Source organism: Poeciliopsis prolifica, unplaced genomic scaffold (genome assembly GCF_027474105.1).
Source record: "Poeciliopsis prolifica strain line A6 unplaced genomic scaffold, Auburn_PproV2 SCAFFOLD027, whole genome shotgun sequence".
Classification (NCBI taxonomy): Eukaryota; Metazoa; Chordata; class Actinopteri; order Cyprinodontiformes; family Poeciliidae; genus Poeciliopsis; species Poeciliopsis prolifica.
The window spans coordinates 3,480,163-3,504,592 of NW_026562402.1; the positions used below are offsets into that span (position 1 = coordinate 3,480,163).

The 24,430-nt window shown below is 40.8% G+C and overlaps 1 long non-coding RNA gene across 1 annotated transcript; it reads right to left on the bottom strand.

Annotated features, from left to right (window-relative positions):
- Positions 1-814: 814 nt before the first annotated feature.
- LOC129371795 (uncharacterized) lies at positions 815-15,233 on the bottom strand. The gene is made up of 5 exons (XR_008607203.1): positions 15,123-15,233; positions 14,332-14,549; positions 7,081-7,207; positions 6,891-6,939; positions 815-1,275 (listed from the first exon to the last, which is right to left on the bottom strand). It is a non-coding gene; the product is annotated as an uncharacterized LOC129371795 (long non-coding RNA).
- Between the last annotated feature and the right edge of the window lie 9,197 nt (positions 15,234-24,430).

The following is a 24,430-nucleotide window of genomic DNA, read 5'->3' on the forward strand; positions in this document are numbered from 1 at the left end:
GTTTTAAATTGACACTGAATGCATGTTACAGTCCCTTTCATGTTGCCATCAGTATTTCAACCTCTTAGCCATAATGTCCCATTATCAGCAAAATATGGTTTCCCAAAACATCTTCTAAACAAAACATCAGATCCATCACCACTCTTTCTCTACAAAAACCGCTTTTATATGATTCCATTATATTTCTTGCCCAAAAATATATTACCCTTGTTTTTTGTTTTTTTTTACCACCCTGCTACTGAATGTAACATAGATAGTTGACTGTGCTATAAAATGATACTATATGGTACAGGAAAATTCATATTGCCCCTGTAAGAACCTGTGTGACAACATAAAACAAACAGAAGAAAATCTCAAAAAGCAAATCATCGTGCCCTCCTGTACAGAAATTTAAGAACTGATGAGAAACAAAGTCTGAGGCTTAGAGACTTCATTGGATCAACGTGCCACATTATCTACTGTTGGACAAAAGATGAAATATGTGTGAATATCTTGTGGAGCCGCCGGCCCATCAGAGTTACTGGATGTCACCAAACAATGGAGGACGCATGAGGTGCTGCAGGTCTCACCTTCCTCCGTTGAGGTCAGAGTTCATAGTTCAACAGTAAATAAGAGATTGGCATCCAATAAAGCGTTTCAAGCTGAGAAATCACTGCTGACTGCATTCTTTACTTTTATTCTGACATATTTTTGTCTGATGTCATCATTGGATGATCTGAAACATTTGATTGTGACATGACATCAAAAAATGGAGAAAATCTTTAAGATGGAAAACACTTCTGTTTATTTAGTTTAGTTTTTGTTGTTTGTTGTATCTAACATAAAATTCATGCATTGCACCACCAATGCTACAGAGGAGGTTTTGCATCTCTAATTATCATTGATGTACACACACACACCCACACACACACACCCCACACACACACACACACACACACACACACTGGCCTGTATTGATTTAAGCTGTGGCGTTCACTGTCATACTTCCAGATTTGTAAACTCTCATGTGTTTGTGTGTGCAGGCAGGGCGTGTTCTCCAGCAGTGCTGACCAAAGGTTGACTTCCAACTCCCCTTTATGGCGGCCGGGTCCAAACCGGCCACACAACTGAGGGAAATACGGGCCTGTCAGCAACACGGCCGCCACTTTACTGCCACCATGGCGACATCGAGGCACCAATGCACCAACAGCACTGCCCAGGTTTATGACTGTTGGGAAAGATGTTGTAGTCTTATCTGTTGCCAGCTAAGGCCCGCCGTGCTGTGATGTGAACACCCTGGAGGTACACATTTAGAGGACGAGGAATGAGAGACCAGTTATGATTTTACAAAAACTTTTTGTAAAACTTTTTTACACAAACTGTCAGCATTGGAAACATTTGTTTAAAAACAACGGCGATATCATCTGTTTAACCAGAATTAAGAACACATCATCATCGCGCCCTTGCGAGATCAAGCATGTGAGACAATGGATGGTTGGATTGAATTCACATTTATTTATTAAAAGCAGAAGTAATAAACAAAACTGAAACAAATAGAGGAACAAACAACGAAATCCACAAAAACAGGAGTCAGCTCCCCCACAAGGATAAGTGGGTACAGATGATGGATGGATGTTCATAAAGCATCAGCTCTGACCTCACAGGTCTGAGGTCCATAGCCTGCAGGCATGTTGACAGCCCAACACTGTTTTCCTTTCAGTCAAAGAAGTCTTGACCCTTAGACTGGTTGTTCTGACAAATGAGGAAATCTCTCCTCCGAAAGGCTTGTTGGATAAAACAAAAAATGTTTCTCCAAAGTGTACAAGGGAACACGTCACAGGAAAGATAAATGGACAGTTGAGTTGTGCTGCCAAAAACCCAACAGGTAGCTTGAACTATAAGGTCAGACTGCCAAACTGGACGACATCTTGAAGCTTACATGTCTCTCATCTATATGTTACGTCAGAGCTTCTCACTTAGCTATAATACAGCAGGAGATATCTTGAATGATGCTTTGACATAAATAGTGAACCCTTTCATTAAAACCTCTTTATCCACTTTATGAAGCACATCGCTGCTAAGACTGTCAAATGGCTAAAAACTCCTGGATGAAAATCTGAAAATCAGTCTTTCTATACAGGAAGGCGATCTGCAGAAAGTTGTGGCGCTCTCTAAATGACAGGAGTAAATAATTATTTTAAAATCCTGTGTCGTCGTACTGATTCTTTTTCTACAAGACAAATAAAACCAATCACAGTTTAAACTAGTCATGAAATGTCAGTTTAAGACTAAATGAAGGAAGCAGGGATGCAGGGAGAATCCCAACGATGGGGTCGAGACGTACTCTGGTCAGGACAGGTGGTCTGCAACGTGTATGAAATCTGTGTGCACATGCAAGCATCCTATTACCACATCGTTGTGCGTCAACTCTTCAGACGAAGTCTGGGAGAGGTGCTGAATAATAATAATAACACTGATGATGAGAAATTTTCTTGCTCTCTCCTTATTAAACTGGTTATGACAACTTTTATATGGAGAAACCAAGAAAATTGTTACAACCACATACTCCTTCTGTATTTACTTCCTATCTATACAATTCACTCCATGGAGTTGGAAGTGACAGTCTAATTAGACCTGAGAGAAAAAGGCATGACGAAGGCGTTACGTTTTCATGGAGCTACAAACTCCTTTGTGTTTATCACATACAAACCCAAAGGCATACCTTTCCATTTGTGACTATGTTAATGAGGAAAGTTTGTTTTTGCAATGTGTTAAAACAAAGATTAATTGAACTTTTCCTTCCATTCAAATATTTCTTTCAGTCACACATAATGCAGCCATACATTTGTCACCTCTGAAGGGGGTTTTCCTGCAGCACACATGAACTTTAATTTACTATTGTTGGGTTAAGTAAGCTAATATGTTCATTGGAAGTGACAGTCAGTGCTGACAGTGAAGCCTTGGATTTGATTTAGACCTGTGGCATCAAGGCTGAGGTCAGACCAATGTCAAGGCTGTGATGGCTTCATCTCTGTAGTGATTTTTAAAGTTGCTGTGTCAACACCCTCGTCCCCCCCATAGCTTGACTCATCTGTCAATTGCCAGGTTTCCCTTTCACTCTTCTCTATGTTTCTGAGAACTCTATGTTCCCCCTTTTCTTCCTGCTTTCGACTGTGTGAACGATATTGAAATGTTAGCTTGCACAGCATTGCGAGTCAGTTCCTGGACAGACGTGGGGCTACAGGCCACATCAGTCCAGCGATATTATCAGCCAGCCATATTGAGAAATGGGCTTTTTATTCTTTGTTTGCTGCTGCAGCAGGTTTTTTCCTTTCAATTACAGGCTCTACCAAAAACAGGGCATTTCCTTATAGGCTGTGGTTATTTAAAGTCACTGTGTGTATGGTCTCACACACACATATTATTCCACAAAATTTCAGCCTTTAAATCAGAACTTCCTCCTGCTGTCTTCTCTGTGATTGGCCCAGAGGTTCTGTTTTCCCCTTAGTGTGACAGGAACAAAACTGGACTCTTGTATCCTGTATCTTTCAAAAAGAAAGACTGATGCCTCCCTTGGGTGGCATGGTGTTGTAAATAACAAGAGGAAAATAATCGTCTGAGCTTCTGTTGATTTTGTAACAAAGAAATGAACAGTATGTCATTTTTATGGTTGCTTCGACGTAAAGGACAAGGAGAAAGCAACTACTTCAACCAACTGTAACTGAGTGAAATAAGTAATTTATAAACTGTTTCTGAACCTGGATTTTAGACAGATTACAATCTGTCAGCCAATAACAACTCAACTCATTATGTGAAGCTCCAATGTCTACCATGTCACCTTCTCCATCATCATACATGAGACCAAACGTCTGACAAAGAATGTTTGGTCGGATTGAGCTACAAGATCATGAGAACTTGGATTAAATGAGGCGTCTTTTGTGTGTGTGTATGTGCATGTGTGTATAGTTTTGTGCCGTGGTCCACCTGAGTGACCAGACTGTGGGAGGGTCAAAACATCCATTGTTACCACTAACTTTTTGGCAGCTGGATCATAAAAGGAACTAAGCAGTGAAGTTTACTGGAAATTGCAGTAAAATCTTTGCCAACAGTAAAATGTCTGAAACGTTCCTTTTTTTCCTGACTTTAATTGCTCAATATTTGCCAGCGTGACCAACACAGATTGAATGGCTTTGTTCACTTCCTCTGCTGTCGTTGCTAAAACTACAACCATAGGAAGACAGGAATTATAAAATAGCAGAGAAATCTGATGTCATTGTTTGCAATTCCTCCTTCTGTCTGCTGATTGGACAGGATCAGATGCATCCTTAGATATCCAGCTCAATGGGAGGAATCACAGTCAGAACTCTAGTCATGAGTGTACAGTGTCACTGAGGGACTTATGTTTAAGGAACATCTTCATTTAATGAGAACATAGCATGGATAGCATGCTATGTTCATGATGACAGTGACACAAACACACTGCCAAGGCAAAAGACCTCTGGCTAAAAAAGAAGAATATTGGTGTATATATGCCTGTTTATCATCACCATCAGTGGAAAAATAGGCCGGACAGTTGTTGCTTTTGCTTATTCAAAAAAAAAAAAGAAAAGCTAACTAGCATGTTCACTTCAGCAGTTAGTGCTTACCTACCTATCTGGTATTTTTAAATTAAGTTATTAATTTGAGCAGTATTTTTGGTTGCTGCCACATTATAGGGACTAAAATGAAATTCATGATTTTATTGGGATCATTCTGTCCTTAAGGGTCTAAATCTTTAAAATTGACCTCTGACCCCTCTGAGAGTCTAACTATTCAATCTCCATGAGCACACATATGTTACGTTGTCAGGAAGGGATAGCGGCAGACTTTTGGGGGGATTTGATTTGTTTCACCTTAGAACCTCCCCGTTCACGTGTGATTTACTGCGCCGGTCACTGATGAGATCTGCTGCAGAGGCACATCTGGTTCTAGTAATCGACAACTATTTGACAATTACTTTAAACATCATGATACCTTTAACTCTGAACCGAGTCATATCGGCACACAACCCTGGAAAATCAAGCTGGATCAAACCAAAAGTGTGCAGGTATCAGTCATCAACAGTTCGAAAGTCAAAAAGAATAAGCAGGGCAAAGGTTGGAGTGCAGCAACCCTTCCATAAACCAAAGTACATCCAACTGTAGCCGGGGCGAACAGGTGGAAAACACACCCGCTCTCCGTGATCAAAGTTATCGTTGTAATCTAAGAATAAAGCTATCTATGATGAGAGATACGCATTACATTATTCTACTATCTCACAAAGGTTTCACTCATGAACATCTCGTAAAATAATAATTGATCGACTGACATCCTGAAGCACGAATATCACTGCACTTGTACTTACAACTAGAAATTAGTTACCAGCTGTTGTTCTACCTGATGTGTAATTAGTGCTTTGTGGCGGTGAAGGTGTCTGTTTTAGCACCATTGTTCTCTGCTCTGAAGGAACATTTGCATTGTTTCTCAACATGCTTCTCATTCCTCACCTGCGTGTGGCTTCCTCCCCCCATGTTGAACTCAGGGGTCAAGAAAATCAAAATTCAGACATTTTTAGATGCCATTTTTAACATCAGAGTAAGTTTTATTGAGCTCATGGTATTTAAGTTCTCAACCAACAATTGATTGAAAAAAAAAAAAAAAATCTGAAAAAACATGGTATTTCTAACTTCATTGTTGCTAAATTAAAAGCAGAAAAATACTCAGAAGTGACAGACATGCCACTTTCAACACTTTCATTGCTTGTTGGTCTCTACAGCTGCATTTTCATTACAAATCTGCATAAAACATTAGACGCATTCCTGCTAATGCTAAAAAAAAAAGCAATTTCTTAATTGCAGTGTTTCTGTTAAATAAGAAACACAATTAAATTAACAAGTTTGTTCAGGCAATAAGTCACTGGAAAAAGAAGTTGGCCATCTACTCCCTGCCACTTCCTGTCTTTTTCTTCTTTGTGGTTTCCGTCAGTGGCACCATCTGGTTGTTCATCATGTGACTTGTATGAACGAATCATTGCCTTTGCAGTTTTGCAAAGTAAACCAATTTCAATATGGCCAAAAAAATTAATAAATAAAAAACCCATCCTAACAAGACTTGTTTTTGAAAAATGAGATTTTTCAAAATGCCATGTTTCCATGAAGCTAATTTATTTTTGAAATGTCAAAGTGTGGAATCATATGGTCAATGGAAATGCAGCTTTAACCACCTCCTGGTTAAAGGAGTTCCTCCGTTGCAGGGGTTTTGCATGATGATAACATCATTTGTCTCTTTATTTTTATTTAGTCACTGTGAAAACAGAACATGCGATCTGCCAGAATACAAATAAAGCAAAAACTAACAGGGATTGGACTCAAGCATGTATTCATCTTCAATATCAACACAGAACTGACCCCACAATTTATAGAAACCCTGAAAACCTCTCATCACAAGCATGCAAAACGTAAAACCTAAAGAGGTGTCATTTACTGCAGCTTTTCCATCAAAAAGTAACATTAGCTAGATACGTCTAACATGTTCTGCACGTTTTGCAGAATATGTTATCTAACATGTTATCTGCAGGAAAACCTTATCCCTTATCTAATATAACTACTCTACCTAGTAAAATATTGCCCTGGCTTAAAAAGCGAACCATGCTTTGAAGCAACGTAAATGAACCCTTTAAAACTTCAGAGAAACAACCAGAGAATTATTTTGCTCTTTTTCCAATGTCATGAAGCTCTGTACTTGAGGTAGTGACTTCATCCAATTCAGATTTATTTTAAAGAATAGTTATGTTTATGTCATTGAGTATTTGTATCAGAAGAGTTATTACATTAGTTATTGAGCTGAGTTTGCTTGTACATATCAGTTTTGCTGTGTATTCATCGGATCCTTACCTGAACTCTGCGATCTCCAAAATGCTCCCAACTTTTCCGCATCTGTAATCTGTTCCATGATAGACGGATAGAGGATGAAACGCAAAGCAACTATATATAAAACTATATATTCAATATAAAAGAAGCAAGATTGTTGTGACATATAACCTGTCTACATTCATACATTTATTTAAGTGAATATTTTTCTTACCGATTTGTCTTCAGCATGTGTCTGAAAACTCTGTGATTTTAGAACCAAAGTGTCCTCAGCTTCACTCCTCCAACATCACAACACGACCAGAACACCCATGACTGTGAAGGCACATAATATGGGGGGGCTAAAAAGTAATCATAAGAGGTAAAACAAATTTAGGAAATTTAGTGACAACAGCAAAGCTAGAAAACACAAAGTCTACGAGAGATTTACAAAAAAATAAAAAAATAAATTCCTGTAAATATCAGACGCTCGCATCATTTCAGCCTTCTGTTCACAGTCCGCCTTGTTGGCAAGATCTGAACTGGACATAAAATCAAATTCCTCGAAAGAACAAGTAAACACAGGCTGGAACCAGAGTAGGAAAGCACTTCCTTTAATTTCATCAGCATACACAAAGGCCCATGTGACCCAGTGAAGTCAAATGCAAACAATAATCATATAGTTTGGCCCAGCCTAAAAATAATCAAATAGCCCAACCCTACTAGAGCGACAGGTTATTTGAGGGACAAGCCACTTCAATCCTGCATGCTTCATTCATGCTTTTATCTAGAGTCAACAGCACTCAGCCTGCACAACAGCTACGCAGCAGAACGCGAGCAGCAGAGGCCGTACACTCTGGTAAATGTTTTATCGTGCTTCTGTGCCTCGGGTATCTGAGGAGAGCGGCAAATAGCAAATAGTCTCTGAGCGGGAAGTTCACGCAGCAGTATTTATTTTCTCCAAGCAAAGAGTTTGATTCACACGATCTATTGATATTATTAGCCATGACTGGACTCTATTCCCAGAATTATTCTTCCATTTTTAGGTGGAAAGAACACAAAACGCCACAACAGGACAGAGTCAGAGCAGGGCCTAAAATAAGACGGAAAACAACCGAGTGATGGATTGCACGGAGACAAATAAGAACGATGACTTCCGCGACCATGAGTTTGATTGTTTCCTAGGGAGAAAAAGGTAACAGGAAGCTGGAGGGTGGAGGGGTTACAGAATTTAGCCCTGAAAGGGAATTGTAGAGAATCCATTCACTCATCATGTTCACAAGTTGTTTTACTCTCTGTATTATGCCTTATTATTAGTATTCAGACCCCTTGAACTTTCTGACATTTTGTCATTTTGCGACCACAAAGTGAGCATTTATTTATTTATTTTTTTAATTAGGATGTTTAGCAACAGCTCAACAGGGAAAGAAAATGATATGATAATGACAAATTCTTCTTTCTTTTAAAAATAAAATTTGAAAAGTGTGGTACACATTTGCATATAACCCCCTTTTACTCTGATACTCTTAAATTATATCCACTCCAACCCACTGTCTTTAGGGGACATCAAAATCAGACAAACCAGCTGGAAATTCAATCTGTGTAAATCCAGTTGTTCTGTTTCAGAGATTTGTTAAACGGTAGAGAGCAAAGAGCATCAAGAAGATGAAGGAACACCGCAGACGGATCAGTTGGAAAATCAGAAGAAGCTGAGAGTTGAGTTTGATTATAAAGCAAACATTAACATTGACATTCATTGAAATTGCAATTTTAATGTGCCATCCTTCTGCTGCTCATGTCGCTGCCTATCCCCCGCCTGAGAGAAAAAAAATCTAGACACGCCCCATACACAGGGCAACATATTTTCCTGATAATTCAGCCATTTCCTAATCTCATTTTAAGTACATGTTTACAGTGGTTCACAATGGATTTACATCTGTTTTTCACATGGGGATGCAAAGTGATGCAAAGGCCGATTTCCAAGCTGATGCCTCAACTGGTCTCCATGTCTCCCACGTTCGAGTCTGAATTTCTGTGTGTGGATTTGTGTGTTTTGAGCCTAACAAATGCGTTGCTGCTGCTCCTATCTGTATTTCACTCGTGGGAGTACAGCAAAAAGAGATCACTCTCACTCCATATGTGTGAACTTGTAATGCAGGGCGAGTGCGTGTGCAGCCATGTGAGGGTGCGTGTGTGTGTGTGTGTGTGTGTGTGTGCGTGGAGTTGCTTCTTCATTCGTCACTGGCCCAGGGTGGAGAGGAGACTCCTCGGAGCCCAGAAAGCAGGGGTCAAGTCCGGGCTTACTCAACCCCCGCAGATCCTCCTCTACCTCCCCTCCCCCCAGGCCCCTATCACCATTAGCTTTCAGATGAATGTGTGTGTGAGTATGTGTGTGAGTTTGTGTGTCGGGGTGGGGGGGTGGGAGGTGAGGAGCAGGCATGGAATGAAATGGGTGAAGGGGACAGATGATGAGATATATATGAACTGAAAGAGGGCAGAAAAACCTGGGCTGGTGGAGGATTGAGAAACGAGAGGTTAAAGGATAATTCCTGGTGAAAGGAGCCGACAAATGGAGAAAAGATGTAGAGGCCAATGGAGAATTGGTGAAATGGTCAGAATCAAATGAAGGAAACAACATCAATAATATAATTTAGGATATTCTTATAGGGTTAATACAGCAAATTCAACAAATTAAAGCAATATAATGTCCGCTGTTGTACAGGCTTCTTTTAGATTCGACCAATTTGAATAATGAACATTGTTTGCATTGTTTGATTATGAATGGATGGGAATGTATTTGACTTTGAATCGCTTTGTATGATCAGACTAAATTGACTTTTGTTTCGTAAAGTGCCCTGAGATGACACCTGGTGTAAACTGTTGATAAATACATTGAATTGAATTATGTGGGGGGAAAAATCCTACCATCATAACATTTTTCATATCAATCGAAATCAATATGAATGACGCTAACAGGTCACTATTTTGGTCAATCTTTAGTTTTCCTTTGGAACTATCAAGTAAGATTTAAAGATAACACAAGGTTAACTTTTAAAAGATTTACTTTTAAAAGTTGGACATCTCAGGATTATATGGCTGCTTTGGATAAACAAAATAAGTAGATTTTTTAATTAAAATCTTTAAGGATTACAGAACATTCTCCTTATTTTGTCAAGAGGCATTGAGATACATATTCTCTAAATCTCTCCTTTACTGTAGCTCCTTTTAAATATAACTTTTATTAAGAATGAGTAATAAAAAGAAAGACAGAAAAATGTTTATATCATCAGGGCGAGCTTCAGCAGCTGTCCAACTTTAACTAGCCAAGCTGCCTCAACACGACTGAACAGTTCAGGTCTTTCATGTCAATGTTTTTTTCTTCCTATGGGACTCTCAATGTTTCTCTTTTTCCCACGTCCCGCTTATGTCCTACCAGTCGTATGAAGTATAAACAGGGTAGATCTACAAGAACGTTAGCCATTAGCATGTCTGGTTGCTACTGCACTCTCTTTGTCCAATTTTCACAGTTTTATTCCAGCCATGTGATTGGCCCAAAGCAAAGCAATTCTAACTATTATTGGCTGTTCATCATTGATGTATTGTGTTTTATCAGATTGAGTATCTAGCTTGCAAGATAGCTGGATATTTCATATTACCCAGAAGTAAATACTTAATCAGCAAACCTCAAACTAAATGTTTATATCCAAACTAAATATTTAGTTAGCAAGCTAATTTTTTAGCCTCAAACTAAATTCTGAGTCCACACTCAATCAGCTCAGTCAGTAAGATACCTCCTCGCTTTTTCCTGAAGCTGCAAAAGTTCAAAAGTCATCCTCAAATTTGATTAATTTGTGACTTTCAGACTTTTCAATGCTTAGACTCCCTATTTTGAGTAGTGCTCTTAGATTTGTACATTTATATCTATTCCATGTTTTTACATCTACTTTTTATATAAATGTTTAGATATCATGAAAACAAAAGCAAAGATTAAAACTAATTCCACACTGGATCCTCTGTGGTCTAAAGATCAAACTGTTTCTCAGTTTTGCTGCAGTTTAATTCAGAACTACAGCTTGTTGTGGCCTTCTGTCAGTTTTTCCTGGGTACGTAAAAGATACATGAGCTGGAGAAAAAGTGACGGACAAACAGCTTGCATCTTTCTGTGAGAGAGCATGAGGTGCAGAGTGATGGGTGCCAGGTACGGTCCTCCAGAGCGAACGTTACTGCTGTTCTCAGCGCACCACCTAGGATGTCCAAGTCAGGATGGCGTCGGCAATGAGTAGTGGAGACTCCACATGTGTGTGTGTGTATTTTTAATACACACACACACACACACACCACACACACCCCCACCCCCCACACACACACACACATATTTGTGTGGCAATCTTTGTGGGGACTTTTCATTGACTTCCATTCATTTCTACAGCCTCAACCTTACTCCTATCATAACCCTAACCAAAACTCACTTCACACCATGATCCTCAATCTAACCCCTGACCCAGAATCAGCATTTCCCCTTATGGGGACCAAGCAGTGGATCCCCACAATGTAGTATGTGTTGTGAAAACGGCGTCTGCACAAGGTTTTACAAACACACACGATCACCTCGTGCTTGGCCTGCAGGTCAAAGTCTCACCAGACAGCTTTGAATAACACATGAAAAAGACTACAACTCTTGACTCCAAATATCAATATTTGGAGTCAAATTACACAAAACCTTTCAAAAATCTACTGGGGTACTTGGATAGATTCAAGCCGGTATAGGTCTGTGGGCTTTATAAAACACATTGATTACATTTAATACATTTAATAAAAATGATTCTCAGAAATTGAGAACTCACCCAATTAGTTCTGCCTGTTTTGAGTTAATTTAGGAATTCCCATTTTCAGGGAATTCCTAAATTAGGAATTTGGACCTCAGACACAACTTTACATCTTTGATCCCGAAGCAGAAGTGGGGCCTCCTGACACACAACTCTGTTTTCTGTGATGGAGAAGAAATGCATGGACACATGCTCTGTATTGCAGTCAATAACTCAATGTCTTCCTGTAATGAAGTGGGAGGAGCTCTGCTTGGTTTTCCAGGTGAGGTGCTGGGTATGGCATGGGGTTCCTAGGTTAAAAATTGTGGCGCAAAGATTTGGAGGTTTTTGTAACAGTTTTTGGACCGATTCTCAAAGCAGGAGATACCCAAACAGAAGGACAGAAACATGCAAAAGGTCAATTTTGCATGACTGTGGACCTTCAAGTACAAAATGACTCAAGATCTCAAAAAGAATTTATTTTCATTTTTAGAGCATATTCTCTTCATTCAAGTTGTATGAGGCGACTGATTCCTGGTATATTTTAGGTTTGAGGTGAAAGTTGTGAAAAAGAAACATGACTTTCAATTTAACTTTTTGGAAATGACAACTTAAGCAATTTATGTTTAAACTGTGCAGCGACTACAGAAACTAGGGGATGGTAGCATCATGATGTAGATAGAGATGCTTTTTTTCCCATCCGGGATGAGGAAATGGGACATGCACATATCAATGCATAGCTAGTCTGTTAAAAAGCAAATCTATTGTTCTAAACGTTTCTTCATTCAGAGGGTCTGGACCACTGAGAAACAATTGGTTGTGTTGAAACTTTTAACAATTGGATCAGATTTACCCCCCGATTGCTAATGTTTGGCCGAGGCATAATGTGCCAGCTCACCTGTGAAGGAAGTTGCACTATGAAGGAAGACGATAGCCAGGCTAAAACATGGCAATATTGGCAAAAAAAAAAACCCAAAAAACTGTTAAACTCCAAAATCTTGAATAGCTTTTATGCACTACAGCAACCCCAAAATACTTAGCAGCAACCATTGTAGGTTTAGTGTTAAAAGAAGTCAACACAGAGGAAAAAGGTTCGATGTGTCATCACTAGCAGCAGTTCTGTTCACATTCAGCCAAAACAGTGAGTAACGGTTAGCAGAGGATGTTTTGTAGAAGCATTAACATGCATTTCATGCACTGGATGGCGTTTGTCAGGTATCAGAATGCTAAAGAGCCAGGTATTTAACCCAAGTGAATTTTCTTGGGTCGTCTGAAGCTTTGAAAACACATCGGCGGAGTTAAGCTCTTCTGCAAGTCAGCACCGCAGACAGGAGCAAACTGTTTGATCTTCTGACCAAACTCCAGTTAGTGAAGTCATCCCTTCGGCCACCACCCCTTCTCTTTAAGCGCCGCACTAAAAAACAATCACTGTGGGCCGTCGTAAAGCTCACTCTCATCCTTCTCTATTATCTCTGGCCCAGTTTTGTCTTTGTACCGTTTGCTGTCAGAGCGGCTTTATTTACGCCGCTCCTTAAGGCAGACATCAGTCATTTTATTGGTCTCATTTGATTACTCTGCTTCTCAACCTGCTCATGCATCTTCCTCTTCATTTGTCTCCACTGTACTCTCTGGGATAAACCCCCTTTTTGTCATTCTAATATGATCCCCAGAGTCTGTTTTCTCCATCACTCCAACCTTCATCTGCTCCTCTTTTCCCCACCTTTTGCCTCGATCCGTACATCTGTCTCCCTCGGTCGGGGGGCTGTCCATCTTTGCATTCTGTTTCATCTGTGTCTTCGTGAGCTTGTGAAAAGTGCACTCTGGATAACCCACCGAAACGCCTCCCCTCCGTTTCCTGTGGTGGGATGCACCCTATTTATTTCGTTGATTTTCATTTGCGAAAGAATGCACAGACCAAAGACTGACTGTCTGCAGAGGATTTATCCGAGTCGAGCCGCTGCGTCACTCCGAGAGGGAGTGAAACACACTCCATAAACTCAGAGCCTGGTCAGAGTCATCAAACTTTTTCAGCATGGTTTTGTTTTTTGGGGTTTTTTGGAGGTCTTTTTTTTGTTCAAAATTAAAGAAAGAAATAGAAAAAAGAAAATACATTTAAAATGTTTTACGAAATATTATTTCCAGAGCATCTTCTCATTTACAGGTTTAGTTTGCTTTTTAAGATACTGTTAAGCTGTTAGAACTAATGGTTTTCTAATGGTGTCTCATCGCTCAGTTTGTTGGAAAGTGAAAAAATGCTCACAGTGATGAAAGGTTCACATCGAGATTATCACAAACATCCGTTAAATTTGTTGCTGTTTTCTTGTCTCTCTAACGTCTCTAAAGTTACGCTGGGTGATGCTTCGGGATGTATTACACTGCTGGATCAGCCCATTCACAATGAACACTGCTGTCTGGTATAACTGGAGGCTCTCATGAAAGTACAAATACTTCTTATTATTGTTATCAAGCATCAGGTGCTGCAATGAGTTCCTTCCTAAACACTCACTGGCAGCCCAGTCACTCCCAGCTGCAGTCAGTCCCTGTCCAGACTGTCTGGACAGAAGTTCCAGTGGCTCTTCTGACGTGTAGATTGCTCATATAGTTTGCATCTATCCAATCATTTAATATCTTCTGCTGTCCTCTCTGCAGGTTGTGTGGTGGTGCTCGATGTGTGTTTCTACCTTTTCTTTTCTGCAGGGCTTGACGAGCAAATCCTCATCTATGCCATCTGGGGTTGATGTATGTAGGGGAGCTGGTTTCTCGAGGCAGGGACCATATGGTTGTTGCACCTCAAAGTGGTAACTACTCCAGCTCTCTCTCTTGTCTTTGCCCTCATTGCATCCCGGTTCCTCGGCCATGTCTACATGGACTCCTGGACAGTTCCCTTGTTGAGCTGGTCCTGTTTTTTACAGTCAGTTCGACACTATCTCATTCCCATTTTACAATATTATTTGTTTGTCGTACAGTGTACAGATCACATGGAGTAACATCACCAGTTTTTTTTTCTTTGTGCCACTTTTTGTGTAAGAACTAGCCTGTCTTCTTAGAGTAATGGGGTCCGAAGTCGGTCCTTGAGGGCCGGCATCCTGCATGTTTCAGTTCTCTCCCTGGTGGTAGAAACAACCTCCTCTGCATGTCGATGTTCTTCTTAGGTCTTCTAACGAGCCATCATTTGATCCAGGGAGAGAACTGAAACATGCAGGACGCCGGCCCTCGAGGACCAGCATTCTGCAAAAAAAAAAAAAAAAAAAAAAAAAACAATAAAAAGTCCAAAGTAGAAGCCTCTTAAAGAAAACCTCTCACAGAATAAAGCCTGAATTCAGATTTTCTCTGCTGTGCTTTGGTACCAAGCCCACACATACAATCACAGTGGATAATGATCCACTCAGCGACATGGTAGCTGGGGCCAAGAGTCATAAAACAAACTCAAAGGAACCCATAAATATCATCTCATTTTAAAAGTCATCCTCACCTGTTCTGTCATTTCCTTTTGTCTTTCAGCTAAAAAACTCTTCAGAACCCGAAGAAACGGCGACGCTGAAACAGAGCCACACGCTGCGTCCTCGTGTTTACAAAAATAATCTTATACAGTCTTTAGTGTCCTTTCAGACACCCCCCCCCTCCCTCCCGCCCTCCTCTCAGCCGGCAGAGAAACAAAGACTGATTACTGCATTCTTCTCATACATCAGCTCAGCCTTCAGATAGCTGACTTTACAGCAGCCTGGAGAAATGGCCTGAATGCAAAGACCAAATAAATACTTGCAGCCAGCCCAGCCAGAACAAGAGACAATGAAGCCAACGGTCCAATTACATGAAACTGCGTCTCACAATGATGGCAGTGTGAGACTAGAGCAAGCATAAAGAAACACGGTCCTGGCTATTTATCTTGCTTCTTTAAGCTTTCCTAGAATCACCAACGTCTGCATTCAGCTGAACTTATCTGGAAAAAACTACATAATGAAATTCAACACAGTCTTAAAAAAAAGAGAAAGAAAATGGAAAAAAATGTAAGAGAAGACTAAATTTCCTGTGTCATTGAAATACATTTTCCTTGTTAAAGTTAACTTAGTGAAATATTTGAAAGCTTTCCAAAATGAAATATAAAGCTTATCCATAGATCACATTGCAACCTTGACAGAAATGTGAAGTAAAGCATATCACTACAAAACTGTTGCATGTTGTGGGCTGCACAGTGAAACAGCTTCCCACCAATTTTACAATAAATTACAGCAAAATAGGCAAAGAAGTTGATGAGAGTGAGATCTGACAACAGAACACAGATTAATATCTGGTTATTAATATGAAATCGTGGACACACTGACTTCTGATGTCCCGAATCATATGACGATATATTTTAGTGCTCTAAAATATATTGTGGTCAAGAAAATGTCCTTGAGGAACCTCAAGTGATTTTGTTTGTCAACCAAATAACACAAAGTTATTCCAGTCTCCAAAATAAAGTCTGAACCAGTTTATGCCGGTTCTACTCAATTCATGAATTCAGACGTATTGTCATTGATCATAAAATTGCAAAAATCGGAATTACAAAAACACATTTGCATGATGGTAACATGGCTATTTAGAACAACACACACACACAAAAAAACACGTTCTTTTGTAAATCTTTTTGTGCTGGGATTAGGTGGTTTCAACGGCTTATTGTATGAACAAACTTATCAAAACTTGATTTTAATTGCATTTGTTATTTAATGAAAACAGAGATTTAAAAAAAAAATTTTTTTTTTTTGACAGTCGCGGTATTTTGAAAAATGGAAACAATCGTCAGACGCCGCCTCAAGATTCTCTAATACCAACACAGAAGTTCATGTCCCATCGCAGTGGTAGTCTTGGTGTGTGATGTTGTACATACTATATACTCACACATACGCAGACTTACTTAGAGTGTGAGCATGAATGTGTGCTTGCGCATGCTGAGATTCCTGGTGGCTAGCTCATTGTCCTGGCCCTGTAAGACAAAGGGTTAAGTAAATGTTTGGGGAAGATAAGACCACTCACTCTGACAGGCAGCAGCCCCTGCTACCCAGGGGGATTCAGCCCAAATACATCACACACACACTCACTGTATGCGCTTCCACACAATGACTTTCTATTAAAATCATCTTTCCCTCCTTTCTCATTGAATTTGCGTGTTTTTCTTCAAGCAATGAACCTCTAAAGGTCTGTCAGCTGGTGTTATTCATCAGGTTTGAACATGGTGAAAGTGTTAGCTCGATGGTAAAAACCAGTTCATCTGCATCCTGTCCAACCAACCCACTTTAATTTCTCCTTTCAATGTCCGACTGTGAGGAAAACTGGGAACTCTCTAAGTTCTCATAGAGCCTAGACCCACGGCACAGTCAGAATAAAAGCTGTACAAGAATGCTGTGTCCTGATTATAGGACACAGCTACTGCTTAGTTTCATTATGGATTTTTAAATCAGCAATCATGCATAATGAACATGCATGTAGCATTCTTGGTTAGCAGAGCACTTTTAAGTACATTTCTGGACTTCCTGACAGTAAAGAATTACAGTAGTAAAGCCATGAAGTAATAAAATGTTGACTGTTCACAATATCTGTGAGGAGAAAGACAGAAATCCTTGAACCCCGCTGATCAACCCAACGTTTTGGTTTTATTTCTTGTATGTCCAACTCTTCCAAGAGGTTTCAAAACTTATGAAACTTATGAAAACTTATGAAAGTTGTGATTATTTTTCTGTCGACAAGAAGCTTAAGCGTGATCATAAACTATCCACAGACCTTGATGAACCTCTGGATGCCCTTGCTAAGTGTTTTTGCCAGAGGTTAACCATGCTGCAGGTCTATCCAGTTACCAGCAGGCTTAACAAAAACTGACATTAATCTATGTAAAAACTTAGCAGTGTCCATGTTTGATTAATGTTCCACAAATTGAGCTGAAACTAAAGACGTGTCAGTTCACCACAGTTCCCTCAGTCGACACCCACCAAACCAGATCTGAAAAAGTTGCATCGCAGATCCATTAATCACCAGAATATGAACAGTTTGGTGTTTTGGCACTTTGTCCTAACAACAAAAAGGAGTGCATCAGAAGAAGAAACCATCTCTGTTTTCGGAAACGGTACCACCCACTCTCTGTGGGAGCCCAGCAGACTCAGTCATTAGTGGCCACTGATCGCTGGAGATGGGGAGTTTGCAGGGGTAATAATAACCTGAAAGACCTCCTCCTCCCTCTCCTCCTCTGCTTTTTGCATCACTTGCTCCGTCTCTCCCTCCCTGCTGGGCTTTATCAGCGGTCCTGGTCAGTGTTCTGCTGTCAGATCTCGATGTGATTTATGTCACGGGCTGTGAAGTTGACTTATCTTCCTCCACTCCACTCTGCGTTTCTCTTTCCCTCTCCCTCCCCCGCGCCGCCCCGCCTCCTCTGCAGCTCCACGGAGGCTTGGCTCCCTGCGTCTCAGCCAGCCTGGCTCCTCCAGCTCCTCCGCTAGGAGTGAGGAGGGGAGGTTTGGGTGCGAGGAGGTATGAGGCAGTGAAGGTGTGAAAGAAAGATTTCTTTCTCAGGTCCCACCTGTCCAGTAAATTACGGAGCCCATGCAGTCTGCTGGGTTCACTGACAGATAGTATGGAAACTCAGAGTTTCATCTCACTGGTGTTTTGCTCTAAAAATATTTTTTTTACAGACAGCCATTCCCACAAGTACAATTCATTCCTACCTTTTGTAATTGAGTTTGAAAAATCACAAATGTTAAAATACGCAGAAATGTTTCCGGACTTTTATACGCCAAAACCGTCCTGTGTAAGAGGTAACAGACCATTCCTTTGATTTCTTGTTTGGTGTTTAACCTCTGACCTGCTGTCAAAATCGAATCAAATCAAAATCCCAGATATGCAGACAGAAAATAGGATTTGTTGTACATGATCAGCAGGATGTGCATTTCTCTGATTCTGGATCAGGTCTTTCTGATTGGTTTTCATTATTTTTAAGCGTGTCACTAAACCATACAGTAAATTGTCTTTTCTCCCCACTTAATGTGATGGTTCTTCTTTGGCTGCCACTTTCCATTTTCCCTTTTTTTTTTACAAACCACACACTGCACTAGGAGGAGAGGACTGAACAAGCAGCAAAAGCCACTTTTTTTAAAAAAAAGAAAAACTCTAAACACCGGACTTCTTTAAACCATTTTCTTGCTGTGAAACATGGGATCACCAAGGCCACAAAGAAAAAAAAAGAAGAACTATTTACCATAAAGTGTGTTGTGTTAGTTCTTGCTCAGCATAATACACATCCAAAAAATCTCTTCCTTGAGAGTTTTTCACTTGTTCTTGTGTATAATTTTAAGTCCAAAGAGTTTTTTCCCCCCTGAATCCATGTGCGTCCTCGTTCATCCATCTTCCCGATCCTCATGCCTCACCGTCCGCTGGCCTTTGATGTGCTTTTAAAGTGCTCGCTCTGCTTTCCCTCTCTTCTGACAATTATTTATTAGTTTTGAAATAGTCTTTGAGGACCGTATGTGTCTCTCAGTGGTGTACTTAAGAGGGGACAGCTGGCTTCAAAACAAAGAGAATCTGATGGCAGGAAGAGGCAGGGAGGCAACAAACAAAGAAGGCAGTTTAGGACTTCTATCTCGGCGGCTGCAGTCGGGTTTAGTCTTCTCATCGGAAAGTTCCTCAAAGTATCAGTGAAATATGAACAGCATGAAGACGGGAAGAACTGGGAAGTGAGGGACAGGAAATCAAGTGTGAAAGGAAAAAAGGTGCGATCGGGAAAGAAAAGACACACTTGGAGGTGTGGAGAGAGAGAGAGAAAGAGACAGACATGCCTGCAGACCACCCAGGTGTGCCGCTGCAGCCTCATGAATGATTGCTTGCTTTATAGCCACCTGTAGGGTTGATCTAAAACCTTTCAGTCACGACAGCATCAATCTGCTTCATTCACAGAAACAATGTCTTCTCTATCATTTAGGGTGAAGGAACAACCAGAAAAACTGTTTTTCTACCGTCATCAGTGGCCACACTAACTAGCATCTGCCGTGGGGAGGGACCTGTAGCATGTAGCAGGGTGTGAGCAGCACGTACATGAGGTGATAGACAACGCTGAGACATTCCTCCTGGCTCTGATTGGTTTGTTCTGATCAGTGTATTCCTGCAGGGAGGAAACAGATTATCTGTCTCATAATCTACTTTCAGAAAACAGTGATAGTTACAACGTGTGTATAGAAAAAAAGATTTCTTTAAAGTCACAAACCACAGCTTTAGCCTGTTGTAGAAAGCTAATTTCTCCAGTCATGCTTGATATTTTAAAACATTTTTTGAATGATTCCCTGAAGGTAGTCCAACTAACCTCATGAAGCTCTGGAAGTCAGTTCACTGTCCCTTATTTTCCCCAGCCTTGTAATATTTTCTCTGCCTCAGAAACATTTCATTCACTTTCCCGACTTTGGTCATTTCTGTTCTTCTCTTTCACCTTTCCCCGTTTCTTCTGCAGCCTTTCCCCACTCGTCTTCCCTTCCCATTCTTCTTTCCTGCCATCCTCACTTCCCTGGCAGCAGTTATTTCTTATCAGTCTGCAAAGAGGCTAAGAAAACAGTACAATGTGAGACCCTTAAAGAACTAGATGGTGTAATTGCCTAATTGCTATTTTTTCCCTCCATCAGATGGTTCTGCTTTCCGTCAGCCAGACAGAAGCCCATAAACACTGCCCAGCTATTCCCAAATTTCCCTCAATGTCACCATTTTCTTGCAGCTTGATTGGTTTAATTCCAAGCCAGGGTCCATTGCTCATTGGCTCCCTCTGGGATGAATGGCCCTGCTGACAGCCAATGGGGCCACAGCAAGGTGAGAAGGGCTAGCAAGAGAGTAAACAGCATTTTTCTGAAGTCAGGGACATGGAGGGACTTTTTGTTTTGAATTCCAAGTAATCTTTCCAGATTGACTTCTTGGTAAAGTAATACACATTCATAACTGTAACTCAGTAACCACAGATAGCAAGAAAAGCTCAGGATGTAGCATGTAGCACGGAAAAACTGAGAAACTGGATCGGCAGAAAACGTTCACGGGGAACAATCGCCCAAGCTTCACACTGGAAGTCAGAGGGTGTTGAATGAAGGCCTTGACCTACAAACAGAAAATAAATCAGGGCAAACTCTCCCTCCAGCACACTCACTCCATCCAAGGCCAAGCAATCCATTTCTTTGGGCAGTGAAGGCCCTGTGAGAAAGGACCTTGCTCTGTCGAGTAGTAAACATTCGACAACAGCGTGCCTAAAGTTAGCTGTGTCGAACCTTTTCACCTGTTCCCTCTCAGAGCAACTCCACAGCAGCCCAAACCCAAACCCTTCACACATCTGGACCTGAACCGAGTGATGAATGTTCCCTGTGCCGCTCAGACCCTCTGTCCGCTGCCCGTCCCGACCTGCCGGGGCGAGGATCCATGCAGTCGTTGCATAGTTTTCCACAGTCGTCACTTTAAACCGTTTCTGTTCCTTGTGTGCGAGACTAACTATTGGACTCAAGCAATGAGAAAAGACTTAAACAGAAATATATCAAGAGAACAAACAACAAAAAAAGAAAAACAAATAATTTTTTTGTGTTATCAGCAGCGTCACACACTAATCCAGGAGAGGAAGCATGTGGGCGTCCTGTCATGGAGGCATACAGGAAACAGACTGGTAAGGACAGGAAGTCACTGGCAACACAACAACAATGTTCACACAATCTGTACAGCAAAATAAAGAAATGATTGCTTAATTATAACTTAATGGGGCAGGAACAGCTAAGGTACAGTTTGGTTTGGTCAGATTCACGCAGGTGTTTAGCAGAAAGTGAGCTGCAATGTTCATCCACTCAATGCTGCATTTAATATTCTACTGTACACAGACATTAACTTGATAGCTACAACTAGTCAAAATCAGACTTAAGCATAAAACAAACACATGCTGAACACGTGAGTTAGCATTTAAAGATCAGTGGTAAAAACTCCAGAGGCGAATTTACATGCAAGCACAGCATCCAGACACACGGTCACCAGACAAGCAGCGTTTTACTCACAATTTCCTCTAAAAGTCACAGAGTTGTCCTCTAACCAGAGATTGTTTGGTTTGCTTGTGAGGACGTCTCTTGTCCTCTGCTCACTTCAGGTCAAGCTGTTGTTGTCGATGTGGACGTCTGTTGGACTCGCTGTGATGCGGGCCGTTCAGGTCCCTTCGCAGCATCAGCTCTCCATAAAACGACTCAACGTTTTGGATCCTGTGGTCCATTCGCTGGTTCATCAGTAATCCCGCCTGTCATCGCAGCATGGAGACTAACAGAACACTGGATACAAAATAGCTTCAATAATCTCCTAATTTCACAGTATGCAGGCAGGTCACTGAAGATTTTCATTTCTGCGTTTTTCCCCATCAAACAAATCCAGCTGTTATTTGAAATCAATAGAAAGTGTGTGGTATAAAATTTGAAATATTTTTATATTCCTTGTTATGTCGGCTGCAATTAATTGATCCTGAACTTGAATACAGAGAGGAAAACTGTCACTTAATTTTAGAAATAAGGCTAGAGCAATATTTCTAAAATGAAATAGTTAATCTCAAAACCGCACACAGACTCATACAGCATGCATTTGCAAATGTTCAATGTTTCTGTATTTTCTCTGCAAATTGAATTTGGTTTGCAGAAGAAAATTCTAGGTTTACAATATGCTTTAGCTTTTATTAAGTTTTGTTAGGACACAGTAATAAAGAACGTATTGTAAACTTATCTAGCTATTTTGTGGTTTTGTTTCAGTCACATTAACAGCTTGTTTTCACTGCCCCCAAGTGGCTTATTTGTTACAGATTCGATCAGATCCAGGAAATCATTCACTGTTCGTTGAAAAAAAAAAAAGAAAGGAAGTTAGACACAGGAGTCAGAGGGTCAGTAGGAAGAAAATCTGATTTAGCCTCTGATCAGTATATTCCAAGTCCTGAATCACTGTTCAAAGGTGAACAGTTGCACTATTGCTTCATATGGTGCACTCTCTATATCTTTGCGTGCGTGCGTGTGTGCGCGTGCGTGTGTGTGCATGTGTGTGTGTGTCTCTGGGCCAGCCCACAGAGTGTGTCTAAACATGGCCATGCTTCCAGGAGCCAGGCTGAAGCAACTTCAGGGCCTGGAGGCTCCACCCGTTCATCAAACCCTTCTATTCCCCATTGGAGTCCAATGGCCAGGATTTAAGTACACAGGCTCACTCACACAGCAGCTGATAGACACACACACACACACACACACACACACAGGCTCTTATCTGGAGATCAGCCGGAGGACCGGAAGAGCAGCCGTCTGATGAGGTCAACCACCACCGGAGATGCAGCTGGCTGTTGTGTTGGGATGTTCAGTCATACATAACCAAGGAGGAGTTGATTTGCTGGTGTGTGTCGTGGTTGTGACATTACACCCCTACACATGTCTCTGTGTGTCACTCAGAGTAAATGTCAAACCAATAGAGAACCAGTCCAGGTTTTCTCCAGAAACCCTGCTAAGCCTGGTGGCACTAGGGTAGTTCACAACCTGGCATTGTGTTTTAGAAATGAAAGTGCAGGGATGGCAGAACCAGGCCACAGAACCGGGGCGCAGCCCCCAGTGCCCAGTTCAATGAGTCAACTGTGAACCTCGCTTAATCTGTCTTTACTGGTTTGTGGTTACTGGGTAAGAAAACTTGAACTTGAATAAAAATAAATACTGATCTAACAAAACAACTCCAATGACAATGACTGAACTAACACAATGAACTGAAATGGCAAAATAGCAGAAAACAAACAATAAAGAAATTATGAACAGAAAAAGTAACTGAAACTGAAAGTCCAAACACCAAAGGAATATTTACAGTCTGCAGGTTTGAGATGATCTAAAAGCCATTCTTTGTCTCCCTGTGACACGTCAGACATGCTGATTATTAACAGTAAAAACGTGAACTGTAAATGGAGCAGATCGTGTTTTCAGCATTATCTCCTCAGTCAGCTGAAGAATCTCACCAGGCTGACCTCACTGAGCAGCACACATTCACCCTGTCAAACATTTAAAGCTGTAGGAGAGCCTCCCTCTGAGGCGCTCTGGTACTCTGTCAGATTTACAGGCAGCCATCTATTTCCAGTGTCTGTCTCTGCGCTGCGCATGCGCTGCTCCCCCTAGTGCCTGGCGTCGGCAGAGCTGCACAAACATTTACGCAGCAGTATTTTTTAAAGGTCCTCAGTGGTGTCTTATAAATCTGCCTCCAGCTTTGATGTCTTATCAGCTCTGTGAGTGTGTGCACGCGCGTTTGCGTGTGTGTGTGTGTGTGTGTGTCAAGCCCTTGTTTAGTCATTTGTAGCTTTTCTCAGTGTAACCTAATGCCTCTTATGACTTTTATATAAAATAGATCATATATAACCAATAAGGCATCTTATAAAAACTGTTTGTTAAAATATGTAAAAAGTTGTTTTATGAGAAAACTTTGTGTCCTAGAAGTAAAAAAAAAAAAAAAAACAGACGATACATTGCAAATGTGTTAAGATCCTTTGGACTTTTTTTCCCCTTTTTCCAAATTGCAACCACAAATGGATGTAAGGACATAAACTGGCAACTGGACACTTATTGTATAAATCATTTACTTGTGAATGCCAATGAAATTTTAACAATATGTACCTCAGAATGAATTTTTTAGAGAAAATCAGACTCATATTAAAGAAAGCAATCCTGACTGGTGCACACTGAAGACGGCTGCCTTTAAAATCCTGTTTGTGTTACGTCTTGAGAGAGTGAGAGTGATTTGCAGGCCTGCTTCGATTTA